Here is a 13,287-nt window from a genome sequence, read left to right as displayed (position 1 = left end):
CTTGCTGCCTGTAGCAACGGCTTCCTGGCCACATTCATCTCGGTGGCCAATGGCTCCCCCTCCCCGGAAGTGTCACGGGCCTGTTCTCTGGGTCCGGGGGACCTCATCTTGAACTGGGACAGTGAGCCGGGGCCCTGCCAGGTGTCAATTTTCAGGGCCAAGCTTCTCCCAGCAGGTTCTCCCGTCCCAGACTGACCCCCACACCTGGTGATCCTGTAGGTTTGGAGAGGGGACACCTAACACCTAGAGGATAGACCTCCTCCCGACAAAGCTACCAGAACCTGTCCAGCCGGGCCGCCCCACCTGCGCCTTCCTAATCAGTGAACGCCAGGTTGTAGCATGGAAAGTGCCCCCCGCCTCCCGGGAAGGCACGAGGTGCCTTCCTTGGAATTCCTAACTCGTAGTGGGGTTGGGGGACTGGGGCGGGGAGGTCACGCGAGAGGTCATTTGTGCGGCATCGGGGCTCAGCAGGATGCAGGGTGGCCCTCGCAGCCGCACGGCCGTGAGCGTGTCAGCGGACAGCCCTGAGCGCCAGCCACAGTGCCCTCCCTCTGAGACACGGACACAGTGACGCCAGCCTGGTGGGCAGGGAGGGGAGGCGCGGGCCGTGGCAGCGGGACGAGAACTGGCAGGGAGACTCGTGGGGCTGCAGAGGCACGGGTTCAGAGTTTTCTTGTCCCGGCGTCGGTGGAGATGTGTGCACTGGGGGACCCGTCAAGACCCCACCACCCCCCCAGGGACCAAGACAGGCGCCGGCTCCGTCCACACCAGGCCCTGGAGTCAGGGACCGGGGGAGGGACTGCTCCCCGGCCCCCAGGAGGCGGCTGTCATTAGCCGGGGAGGTGGAGCCTCAGGCTGCGACAGTGATTCCCGATGGGAAGGCCATTGGAGAGATTCACACGGTCTTTTCCTTTCTTGTGGAGCAGATTTGGACAGAGGTGCTGGGTGAGGCGCAGGAGATGGAGAGCTCGTTAGGCCTGTCCCCAAAGGTGTGTGGGGGGGGGGGTGTGCAGAGTGGGAGACTAAATAAATGAGTATGCTGCAGGGGGGTGTCGGGGATCGCATGCACGAAGTATCTTGTACGGATGAGGTGCTGTCACAATGGAGAAATCCGGGGAGGCTTCTCAGAGGAGGTGACCTTGCTCGGACCCTGGGGTCTGGTAGAACCGATCACATTTTCTGCTCTCTGGGACAAATGACCAGCACTCACTTCTCCTGAATGCTACGCATCACACAGCTAACTTGCCTCAAGAAATCATAGATCCCACTAGGCACGTTCCTTCATTCGGTCAAAAACTTTGAGTACCTCGTATGTGCTAAAAACTATCAGAGACGCTGCGGAGACAGCCGTGACCAGGGCAGGCGGCCTCCCAGCACGTGTGGGGCTCGCTTTGCGGGAAGGAGAAGCCGGCAAGGAAGAAATCACCAAGTGAACAAATACGTCCAGGAAGCGGCACGGGTTACAGAGGGAGAACCCCACGTGCCTCCGCCGAGGGCAGAAAGCCCCCCCAGGGCCGGCCCCATCGCTGCCTCCGGGAAGGGCATCGGAGGAGTCTCCCAGGGATGTTGTAACAAAGTTCCGAAAACTCCCGTGTCACACTTCGAGGGGCCAGGAGCCCGCGGCCACGGTGTGGACAGGCCATGGCCCCCTCTGGAGGCCCGAGGGGAGGACGCTTCCTGCCTGTCACAGCCCCTGGCAGCTGCGGACACTGCTTGGCTGGTGGCCCCGTCACTCCAGGCTCTGCCTCCGGTCACGTGGCTTCTGTGTGTGCCTCTCTGTGTCTCCTCTTCTTAGGGGAACACCGTCATTGGATTTGAGGCCCACCCTAATCCAGTGTGACCTCATCTGAACCAGTTACACCCACAAAGACCCTCCTTCCTGATAAGGTCACATTCTGAGCCTGCAGGTGGACAGGAATTTGGGGGAGAGACTCTTGAGGCCTGACCTGCTCTTCTTGGGATTCCTAAATCCTAACAGGTGTCCTTTGAACTCAAGGATGGGAAGGAAGTGGCCCTCCAAGGGCGGGCTGCAGGTAGCCACCAGCCACATGCGGCGTTGAAACCGACATCCGTAACGCCAAATAGAACGCAGCATCCGGGTCCTTACTGCTGCCAGCCCCGTCTCGGGCTCCGCCCTCGTGCCCGCCCGTGACCTCCCTGTGTCCATGGGCAGACGCCGTGGCCCCTCTGCCTCATCCAGTCCCCCAGAGACATGGGCGTCCGTCAGCTGACCTAAACCACGGCGCAGAGGCCGAAGGAGGCCCGCTCCCCATCTTGGTGTTGTCCGCGGCCTGCAGGGGGCGGGAGGTGGGGGTGGGCTCTCTCACCAGCCCTGTGTCTCAGAGCTCCGGGCCACACCGCCTCAGCCCTGCTGCTGCGAGCTATCCCCAGGTTCCTGTGCAGGTGGCCCTATCCGCTCCCCCGCCCCAGACCCCCACCGCGACAGGGCGGAGGGGCGCCCGCCCTGGGGCACGTCGATTTCTCACACGGGCAGACCCCGGCCCCGCCGTCCCACGACCTTCTCCACGGAGCTCTGTTCAGTATTTGATGGGTGTGGACTTGAGGCACAGGGGACAGAGGGGCGGGAGGGCTGGTGCCCTTCCAGCCAGCCGAGCGTCCCTCCCGCCCGGCTGCCCTCAGCTCCTTCTCAGATAACAAGAGCTGCTCACCACAGGCCCTACCGGGAGCTCCGGCTGGCGGGGTCGGCTCCTCCGGAAGGAAAGAGGCATCTACGGAGCCTCTTTCCAGAGGACCCTTCCGGGAGGCCGCGCGAGGAAGGCTCTGGATACCGTGCTACCGTTTCCCCAGGCCAGCCTTGCCGTGCTGGAGGAACGGGGCCTCTGTTCCCGGCTTTAATCTGTGTGTGGACCAACAGGCCCGCTCAGGGAGGGAAGGACAGAGGGCACGCTGGCCAGGCCCCCTGACGGCGGGAGTTAGGGATAACTGCCGACGCGTGGGCGTTTCCGGCCCCGTCCTTGCTTCCAGAAAACAGATACCCGGCACCTGCTGTGGACACCAGGGCCCCTCCGGGGGCCCCACGGAAGCTGCACGCCGCCGGGCAGAGCACACAGCACCGCTTCGTCCTCAAAACAGCCTGGGGTGGGGGTGCAGAAGGAGGGGTGCTAGCAGTCGTGTTTCTTCCCAAGTGAGGGAGGCGAGGCTAGAGCGGCTCACGGTTCCTGGCCGGCGGGGGGCGGGGGGGGGGGGGTCTTAGGCCGCAGGTCAAAGAGCAGGAGAGAGGCTCTGCCCCAGGGGGCTGGGAGGTCACACGGGGCATGGGGGAGGGTGCCAGAGGCCTGGGGACGACCTGCCACACCCCAGACCTTACTGGAACCTCGAGCAGGGAAGGCTCCAGGTTCGATTTTTCTCTTTTTCTTTTTTAATGTTTATTTTTGAGAGACAGATGCAAGCAGGGGAGGGGCAGAGAGCGGGGGAGACACAGAATCCGAAGCAGGCGCCAGGCTCCGGGCTGTCAGCACAGAGCCCGACGCGGGGCTCGAGCCCACGAACCTCGGGATCATGACCTGAGCGGAAGTCGGACGCTTAATGGGCGGAGCCACCGGGCGCCCCAGGTTCGACCTTTTTCAAAATCCCAGGCGAGGCAGACGGAACACGTGTACAGGCCGCGTCCAGCCTTAGGGCAGCTCTGGGCACCCCAGCCCCGTGACGGCCAGCGCTGTCAGTCACAAGGACCTTGCTCTCCTCCCCTGAGAAACGGGAACGTGAGGGCTCCCTGGGCGGGGGCTCGTGCTGCCCTGAGGGAGGACGGTACCCCTGAAGTGCGTGTCTTCGTCTGGTGCCTGCCCACCCCAGCCTGGCCCCCAGCCCTTCCAGGGGACACTCCGGGGACGCTCCTGAGCCAAGCGGAGCGGCTGTGCTCCACCCTGCCAGACGGAGACCTGAGCTCCAGAAAAACAAGTCCTTTTTAGTGTAAGTATGTCCCAAATACCGCATGGGACATACTTATGCTAAGTTAGTCATTTGTCTGAAGTTCCAATTTAAGTGGGTGGTACGTCCGTATTTTTATTTGCTTTTTCTAACAACCCCACCCTGAAGTAACCGGCCATCCCCCCTCGAACCCCTGTTCTGGGCCCAAGGTGGGGGGCCGAGCAGGCCGGTGTTGAGTCCGTGGGAAGGGCTCTCTGAGAAGCCCACTCACGCACCTCCCTCACTCAGTGGGCACCACGGTGACATCTGACAGAGGGGGGACTGGAGCGGCCGTGACAGGCAACAGGGTCCTCGAGAGTCGGGTTTGGCCGATCAGGAGAGGTGGGACAGGAAGAGGACGTGACCTCTGAGGGCACAGGCAGCCCGGTGGCAGGACGCACCCTCGAGTGGGGCTGGATGTGTGACCCGCGGCTCAGGGCCTTCCCAGCTCCGCCGACTGCCGCTGCCTGGGAGACGTGAGATGCCCCGTCCGTCGGCCGGTGACAGCCGCGCCCACCCTTAAAGGGACACCGGCCGAAGCGGCGGTGGCTCCTTGTACGCGGGGCCCAGAGGCCGGAGGGCACCCTTTGACAGACACGGCCGAGGGGTGCAGAGCAGGGGGGCTGGTGAGAGAGTGACCGGTGACCCAACACCGTGAAGCACAATGACCTCCGTGCCCCGTGACCCTCTGCCCTGAGTCTCCAGTCACCCGTCGCCCAGATGAACACCCTCCATGGCCTCCTTTCTCAGGACAAAATCCAGTCTTTCCCAGGGTCTCCGGGCCCCTCTGTCTTCACCGTTCACTCAGCCGAGCTCTTCCCACAAGCGTCCCGTGCGGTGACGTGCTGGCCTGACCCCCCCACACACACACACTACAGCCACGTCCACATCCTGTGCTGGACGGTCGTCCGGCCTTCGGCACAAAGCCCTGCAGTCAAGTCCTCCCCCACCTGACCTCACGCTTCAGACCTTCGAGCCGACTTTGCAGATGCAAAGCCCCCACAAAGGCCCCCCTAGAAAGGCTGTGTTGTCCAGCAGGGAGAGCCCCTGCACCCGAGTGGAGACGGCCCACCCAGGAACCCTCCTGTCCTGTCTGAGCCCCTGCACCGCGTGGGCCCCGTCCTCCACACCCCTGCCGTGCGCCTGCTGCCGGCACTGTGCCCCTGGCGAAGGGACCGCCAAGGGCGCTGCCGTCCGGCCTCTGCCCTGTGTTCTCAGAGACGCTGGGAACGCACCAGCCCGCACATCGCTCGGCCTGGGTAGAGTGTGGCCGTGCCGGGTCCGCCGGCCTCCACTGCCCCTCGGCCCCGTCCCACCGGGAGGCTGGGCCTCTCCTTTGGGGAGGCCGCCTCGGGTGTCTGCTCAGTGGCCGAGCGCCCCTCTCCAGCTGCCCTTCCCATCCTCCCGCCCAGAGCAGGTGGTCTCTGAATCTTAAGCGAGTCAAGTGAAATAATTAGACACAAGCTCTCTGCACTGATTAGCACATCCACAGACCACAGGCTGCCGTGGTCCTGAGGCAGTTGATGGACACTCCCTGCCTCCTTCGGCGTCATGGGGCGAGGCGTCATGGTGATGCCAGGCAAGCCCGGGAGTTCTGTAGGGCAAAGGGGGAGGTCCCCGGACAGAAGGGACGTCAGGGGGTCTGGAGGAAGGAGGTGGCGCCTGAGAAGTGCCAGGAGCCGCCTCTGTGCCCATGCTGCCCACAGCCCCCCCCCAGCTTCCCACTCCCCAGGTGCTGAGGGCTGGCCCACCCCTCCGCCGCCGCCTCATGGCTCACCCCCCACCACACCCTCCCCTGTCCCCGGGGACCTGAGGCCCCGGTTCTTCCTGTCTCCACAGACGTCGCCCCCAGGGAGGTGTCTCTGACCAGTCTGCACAGGGCTGGCACCCGTCCTCCGCCTCCCCCTGAACCGGGCGTTTCCTTCGCGGCCCCCCCTCGAGGGAGACTGCGCAAGCTTGTTGGCTCCTTTACAGCGAGTCCCCTGCCCGACGAGCTCTGGATGGCAGGCTCGGTCTGACGGCCCGGCGATCGGCTGGGTGCCTCGGGCGCTGCGGTTGCTCAAGAAACGTGTAGAAGCGTCAGCAGGGTGGACGTGGCAAGGGCGGGACCAGCAGGGAGGCAGACCCACGGCGACACGGTCTGAGAAATCTGTCACCATGCCACCTGAGCCCTGTGCGGCCTGCCCCATACCCCTCGGGGCTGCAGCCAGCCCACCCTTATCCCTGCCTGCTGTCAGACCTTGGATCCGTGCGAGCCCATCTCTCTCACCTGTTGCCTCTGACTGAAGCTCGGAGAGATCAGGACTTGCCTGGACTTTTTTGTTTCCCAGCTACCAAGCGCTCCAACCTATGTGTCCTCGCTCTTTGGGGCCTTTTTTACTGGACTCGGTCCACCAGAGTTGGTACCCAGAGCTTTATACTAAAGTGGGAATGGTTGATAAGAGGCAGGACAAGGTGGCGTTTGCACTTCATCAGAGAGTGGGGCCTGGAGCTGAAAGAGGGACGCTCCGAGGATGACCGTGAGATACCAGCCGTCAGGATTCAGGGCGCCGTGTCTGTCCCCCTGGGGGAGCTCACTCTGAGTTTGTGACTCTGTGCCCCGGGGAGGTGCCAGGACTGTGGCTCTGCCTGGCTCCCGTCAGCGGCTTGGCAAGACGTGGCAGGTGGCCCGCACCAGATCCCCACTCCCGCTTTGCCCACAGGCGCTCCCCGCGGGGTCTGCCTTTGCCTCCGGGTAGAGGACGCGGTGGGGGTGGCCGCGGGAGGGTCCTCCCCTCACTGATGTCCCCAGCTCCTGCTTGTGCTTTGGTCCCAGCTGCCCTGAGCTTCCCCCGCTGGCCTCCGGGAGAGTGTGAATAAAGGCCCGCAGTCGAGCGGACGCCCTGGTCCGGGCCGCTCGGTGGCAAACAGTAACACAGCTCCATTTCCAGGCTTTTGTAACAGCGGCGGGCAGCTGCTGGCAGGGCCTGGGGACCCCAGGTGACTCCCGAGCCCCTGCCCGGCCAGGGCGCCCTCCCCCTGCCCCTTGGGCGGCACGCAGGCCACAGGACGTGGTTTCTCCACGAGACACCTACACAGATCTGCCTTTTCCTTCTCTCTCCGTGAGGGTATTGGTCCCCCCACCCCGGGAACGGCAGCATCCTGGGGAGAGAAACCCCGCAGACGCTGCTCGGAGCCAGCTTCCCGTCTGGCACAGCGAGCCATCTTTATGGACGGGAAAATCCACAAACATAATTGCCACCGTGTCTAATTAGGCAGAGCTATGTAAATTGAGCGTTTTTACATGATTAAAATGTCAGCAGAGGCCTCGTAAGGTGTGAGAGGCCCCAGCGTCTCCCGTGTGCCCAGCGGGAGGCACCGCTCACCTGAACCTCCCCGGTTAGAGTGTCTGTGGCCGGACGGGACGGCGAACGTGACACTCGGGCCCCGTTCCGAAGGCGAGGGTGGCTTTCTGTTCTGACGGCTGTGTCGTGCGGCTGGTGTCGAGCCCCGGACGTCCTGGGACTCGCTTTCACCCACCCCTGGGCGAGGTCACTCGGTCACCACGGACCCCACCCAGGCTCTCCGTCCCCACGCGTGCTGACCCTCGCCGGCCACCTTCATCGATTCGCGGTGTCTCCCCGCACGAGGGTGGGCCCAGGAAGTTCTCTCGTGGCCTCACGGGACTTGCAGGGACGCGAAGCCAGCACCTGCCCGGGGGTCCCGGGATGCCGCACCTGCGTTGTCGGCACACGAAGAGATTTCGTGGAGGAGGGTCCACGCAGCTTTGCTCCAGTGTGATGACCCTCGTGGATCACCGCCATCGGCCGCAGTCCACGCCGTCCCGTTCCTCGGATTCGGGGGGGGGCATCCTGTGGTCACGGGGTCGTCGTGTCCCCTTTGCTACACGACAAGCCTGGTGGCATCGTCGTGTCCCCTTTGCTTCACGACAAGCCTGGTGGCAGGCCACACGGGAAATTCCAAAACTGTGTTTTCCTAGAAAATGAGCCCCTTGTAAGCCCTCCAAAGACGCCCACTGCAGGGGAGGCAGTGGCGGGGCCGGGCAGGGTGGAGGTGGGCCTTCCTCGCCGGCTGGTGTTCAGGCATGTTTATGGAGCCCTGGGTAAGTTCACCCCGTGTGGCCTGGATGTCGCCCGGGAAGTCCTCCCGCTCTCCTCGCCGGAAAGGGGAGGAGAGGAGACACAAAGGTGCTCTCGTCATGGGGCTTTCGATCTGCACCCCAGACCCTGCCGCCCGCCCCTGCCCGCTCCCGACACGGTGGCCCATCCACGCATGCTGTGAACCCTCAGAGCCGCGTTTCTGGCCACGGGGTCCAGCGCTGGACGTCACAGCCACTCCTGCCCCGGAGCCCAGGCTGGATGGAGCCTTTGGAGCCTTTCTCCACGATAACGCCTCGCGGTCTCTCTTATCACAAAAGCAACATGTCCGTGGTAGAAAACGCAAATAAGGGGGCCCCTGGGGGCCCAGTCGGTTACGTGTCCCACTCTTGCTTTCGGCTCAGGTCGTGATCTCACGGTTTGTGAGCTTGAGCCCCACGTCGGGCTCTGTGTTGGCAGCTCGGAGCCTGCTTGGGATTCTCTCTCCCTCGCTCTCTGCTCCTCCCCACCCACGCTCTCTCTCAAAATAAATAAGTATTTAGAAACATGTTTTTTTTTTTAATTTTTTTTAACGTTTTTTTATTTTTGGGACAGAGAGAGACAGAGCATGAACAGGGGAGGGGCAGAGAGAGAGGGAGACACAGAATCAGAAACAGGCTCCAGGCTCCGAGCCATCAGCCCAGGGCCCGACGCGGGGCTCGAACTCACGGATCTCGAGATCGTGACCTGAGCCGAAGCCGGCCGCTTAACCGACGGAGCCACCCAGGCGCCCCTAGAAACATGTTTTTAAAGAAAACACAAATAAGCACCAAGAAGAAAAGAGCGGTCCGCCACCCTCGCTCTGGAAGAGACACGAACACCAGGGCGCACCCGCGTTCCCTTCCCTGCGCTCGCCGAGGCCGCTGTGTCCTCAGTTGGAGCAGAGCCGTCCCGACGGCCGAAGGGTGTGGCCCCCGGTGGCGCCTGGTGGTGCATCACCGCCACGGCCTCCCCGCTTTCCGTCGTTGGGATCTGCGCGACTTGTCCCCCGCTGTGGACCTTTCATTGGTTTTGATCTTTTTGTTGAGCCGAGATGTGAGTGCGGGGCAAGAGGCAGGTCAAGGACCCGGGCCTCCCACGGGAACAGCCCGGGCCCCGTGTCCCAGCCCTGGGATGGGAGTCGTGGCAGGACCACCTGCCAACTCCTCCAGGAAGCCCTCCCCGCCTTCTCAGCCCTGACAGGCGTCTCCCATCTCTGCCTCCTCCTCAGAGGCTGGCTGGAGGGCAGGGGCGCAGGGAGGCCACCCTCTTCCTGGAGGTGTGCGGTTTGACGGGATGGCGGGGGAGGCGGGGGGGGGGGGGCAGGGCCCGCCCTCGCCCGGGCTCCGGAGGAGGGCGATGTCAGGGCGGTGCTGGCCGGGGCTCGGCCAGACCCAGCCTGTGAATAAATCCAACTTTGTAATTAAAGTTCCACCGGCGTGGCGGCCGTGCTCGCTCGTCTACGTAGGCGGCTGCCCTCCCGGCACGAGGGCAGACACCGGGCGGCCCCAAAGCTGCTCCCACCTCAGGTGACCCTAGCTGGCGCGTTCCTTGGGGTGGAACAGGGATCTCACCCGTGCCCTCGGCTTCGAGGCACCTTGTCAGCCAATCCAGGGTCTCGAGCAGCCCAGAGACAGGTCCGGCCACAGAAGTGAGGGTTGGTTGTTTTAAAACGGCATTTAAGCGGGAGATTTTTGTACAAAAGTCCCGGTTTCTGGATTCTCTGAAAATTGGGAGGCTCTGGATTCTGGGTGCCGCTCTCCCAAGGCGCCGGGAGGCCGGCCTCTGCCCGGGGGTCCCTGCAGCCCCACCGTCCGGCAGCCACGGGCCCCAGGCGGGCGCCTGTGTTCTCTCACACGGAGCCGCCAGCAAGAGTGAGGGGCAGAAGGGAGAGCGACCCCGTCCCAAGAGAGAGGGGGGAAGAGCCAGCGTCTCCAGGCAGAGGGAGGGACGTCCCTACGTGGTCACTGTGCCGACCACGCGTGTCGGCCCCCTCCCCGCCCCCACCTGGCCTGCGTCCCCACGCCCTCGGCCGCCAGGGCCCCTGCCCCCACGGCCCCTCCAGTCTGTCTCACCCACCCCTGCTTGCTCCGCCCGCCGGACCTCGATGGCACCTTCCCAGCTGGTCTCCTGGCCTCTGCTCCTGCCCTACTTCTGTCCTCACTCAACAGCCAGGGGATCCAGTCCACACCGGATCCGACCTCCGCTGCCTTCTCAGACCCTCCGGTGGCTTCCTGTCTCCCCCAGAGTAAAATCCAAATGTAGCTTCTGTATCCTCTGCACCCTCTGGTCCACCTTGCCCCTGCTCGCTGGCCTCCCTTCCCGGCCACGCCAGAGTGCCTGCCTCAGGGCCTTTGCACTGGCTGTTCCCGCTGCCTAAAACATCCCTCCCCGGGATACCCACCAGTTGGCCGATCGAGTGACTCCTTCACAAAGAAGCCCTGTGTGGCCAGCCTGTGGAAACTAGCACCCCACGAACCCCCCCCCACTCTCGGCCCGCTTCTCCTTCATTCTCCTACAGCCCTTGTCACTATCTGATGTGGCACGTTTTGCTCACGTATCGGCTGTCTCCTCCCCTGGAGTGATGGTTCCCAGCCAGGGGGATTCCCTCCCCCACGTCTGCGAACAGTTCTGATCGTCGCGACTTGGGGACGGCCCCCCTCAGAGAATGACGTGGCCCCAGATGGCAGCAACACCAAGTGGGAAACGCCCAGAGCAACAGTGCAGGAGGGCACGGGCCCTGCAGGCCCCGCGGAATCCTGGACTTGCGGAGCTAGGGCACGTGGCCCCTCCGTGATCAGGCGTGAGCTGTGTGTACGTGGCCGTGGCTGCCCCACCTCCCGCCAGTGCAGGTGCTTGTGTCTGTGACCCAGGCGGGTGGCCGGGAGGGGCCCCGAGGGGGAGAAACTCCAGGACTCAGGGACCAAGGCATCTCCTAGGACGGGACAGCCCCCCCCCCGCCCCCTGCCACTGGCTTGTGTCTTCCCAGGGTCTCAGACCCCCGAAATCCTCGGTGGTCGTTCCTGAGAGCTCTTCTCCCCTCGGTCCCACAGAGGGAGATGGGGACGCAGCCAGGCACCCTGCTCATCCGCTGCTGGGGACTGCGTGGCCACTCCCCGTGCAGTCAAGGGAGGACACCGTCCCTGAAGTGCTGGAACGTTCTCTCATTTGCAGAGTAACCTGGCGGTGCAGAGGGAGGAGATGGGGGCCGGGTGAGGCTTGTCGCGGCCGCAGCATCGCCGCAGCCCTGGGGGGAGGCGGCCGGCCCCACACACCCCGAGGGTGCGGAGGGCAGTGGAGACGCCCCCCCGCCTGGTCATCCCCCCCAAAACGCTGTCCCCGCCGGCGGCCCCTCCTGCCCCCCAGCCCCCAGCGGCCACTGTTCCGATGTCTGTCTCAACTGGCTGGCGCTGGCAGGACGTGTCACGTCAGCGGGGCCCGAGAGCAGGCGGCCTCTGCTCCCTTCGCCCAGTGCCGTGCCGTCAAGGTTCGCCCCTGGGGCAGCACGTGTCCGTGCTCCGTTCCTCCCAGAGGTGCCAAAGTCGTATTGCAGCGTGTGCGTGGACCGCAGCCGGTCATTCATCACGGGTGGATGGGCGTCCGGGTTGTTTCCACCTGTGGCCGCGTGGCCAGTGCACCTGCGAGCCCTGGACAAGCGTTTGCGTTGGACTCTTTTCCCAGCCCCCCGGGCATGTGCCGAGGCGCGAGATCGCTGCTCGTGGGGTGACGGAGCTTTCAAGGACCCGCAGCCCATGTTCCTTGGTGGTCACACTCCCTGCACCCCTTGGGACGAGTCCCAGTGAACAGGAGCAGCAGCCCGTGCCGCCTCCCCCGCCTCCTGCGCCCCCTTCCCCCCGTAGCCCCTCTTCCCGCAGTGTCCCTCCCGTGTCCCCTCCTCCCGTGGTGTCCCTCCCGTGCCACCTCCCGCAGTGTCCCTCCCATGTCCCCTCCTCCCCCGGCGTCCCTCCTGTTTCCCCTCCTCCCCCGGCATCCCTCCCGTGTCCCCTCCTCCCCCGGCGTCCCTCCCGTGTCCCTTCCTCCCACGGTGTCCCTCCCGTGAGCCCTCCTCCCACAGTGTCCGTCCCGTGAGCTCTCCTGGCTGGTTCTCAGGGCCTGATCCGACACCCAGGTGCTAAGCAAGTAAGCCCCAGGCGCAGGGGGGAGGCCAAGCCCCCAGTGTACTCGTAGGTCAGCGTCTGAGGGATGGCAGTTCCAGCAGTGACTGCAGTGACAGGGAAGCACGAGGGGGCCTGTGGCCCAGGGTGGGAGCATCGGGGCACCGGCGGTGACCAGACAGCAGGAGAACCCCAGCCTCATTCAGGGAGGAGGGATGCTGGGAGGGTCTGTGGCTTGCCCGGTGGACGCCGGGCTCTCAGCCTGAACTTACACCTGCATCCCGGCTGCCAGCCCGTTGCAGAGCACCTGCAGCAGACACGAGCGTGGGGGGTGACACGGGCCATTCTCGGGCCGGGGGGCGGCCCGGGCCCCTCCGGCACGTGGGGGTCCAAGCCCAGGCCTGACGTGGGTCAGGGTGCGGTCCTGGTGGCCGGCACGGGGAGTGGGTAACACGGGCCCGCAGGAAGCTTGGATGCTTTTCTCGGGCAGGTCAGCCAGCTGCATTCTTGACGGATGTTCTGCAAAATTTAAATGCTGAGCTATGGGGATCTTAAGCAAAAACCCCCGGGACCCCCCACTTTCGATTTTCTTACCTCGTCTCGAACTTGAAAATGGCCAGATCCCATTTCAACGAATTCACTGCACCGGAGGAGGAGGGGTCCCCCTGGGCAGCAGCGGGGGGCGGTTGGTGGGAGACTCAGGAGGCCCAGGCCCGCCCACTCCCCACCGGCCACCTCCCTGCAGCTCCATCAGGGGCCGATATGGAGATCAGAGGCCCGCTGCACAGCTCAGCCCGTGGAGAAGGACCACTGTGGGTCCAGGGTCATCTCTTTGTCCCAGGAGACCCGGGCGGCAGGTTTTGGGGGCTCCAGACGGCCAGACCCCAGCCACACCATCCACCAGCCATGTGCGCCCCCCTCCCGGGACTCAGTTTGATCCACTGCAAAGTAGGGAGGGTTTCACCCCTGCTCCCCAGGGCCGCTGGAACGTAGGCGCCTCGCGGCAAATGTGGTCTGTGGCGTCGCCAGCCGGAGGCACTAGAACAGCCCTGAAAAACGTCCCTTGCCGTGTCAGGGCTCCCACACCAGGCCTCGCGGAAACGATGACACGAAGCCTTATTTAATGAATA

General features: G+C 64.4%; 1 protein-coding gene across 2 annotated transcripts in view; it reads left to right on the top strand.

The window, feature by feature from the left end:
* CDH4 (cadherin 4) overlaps window positions 1–13,287 on the top strand; it is a 540,251-nt gene that overhangs the window by 494,065 nt on the left and 32,899 nt on the right. The gene's annotated exons all lie outside the window — the stretch shown is intronic.

Source organism: Lynx rufus, unplaced genomic scaffold, assembly GCF_022079265.1.
Source record: "Lynx rufus isolate CCGP_SWC_20201006 ecotype Redwood Valley unplaced genomic scaffold, mLynRuf1.p SCAF_8, whole genome shotgun sequence".
NCBI lineage: Eukaryota > Metazoa > Chordata > Mammalia > Carnivora > Felidae > Lynx > Lynx rufus.
This window is presented reverse-complemented; position numbering and strand designations above follow the sequence as displayed.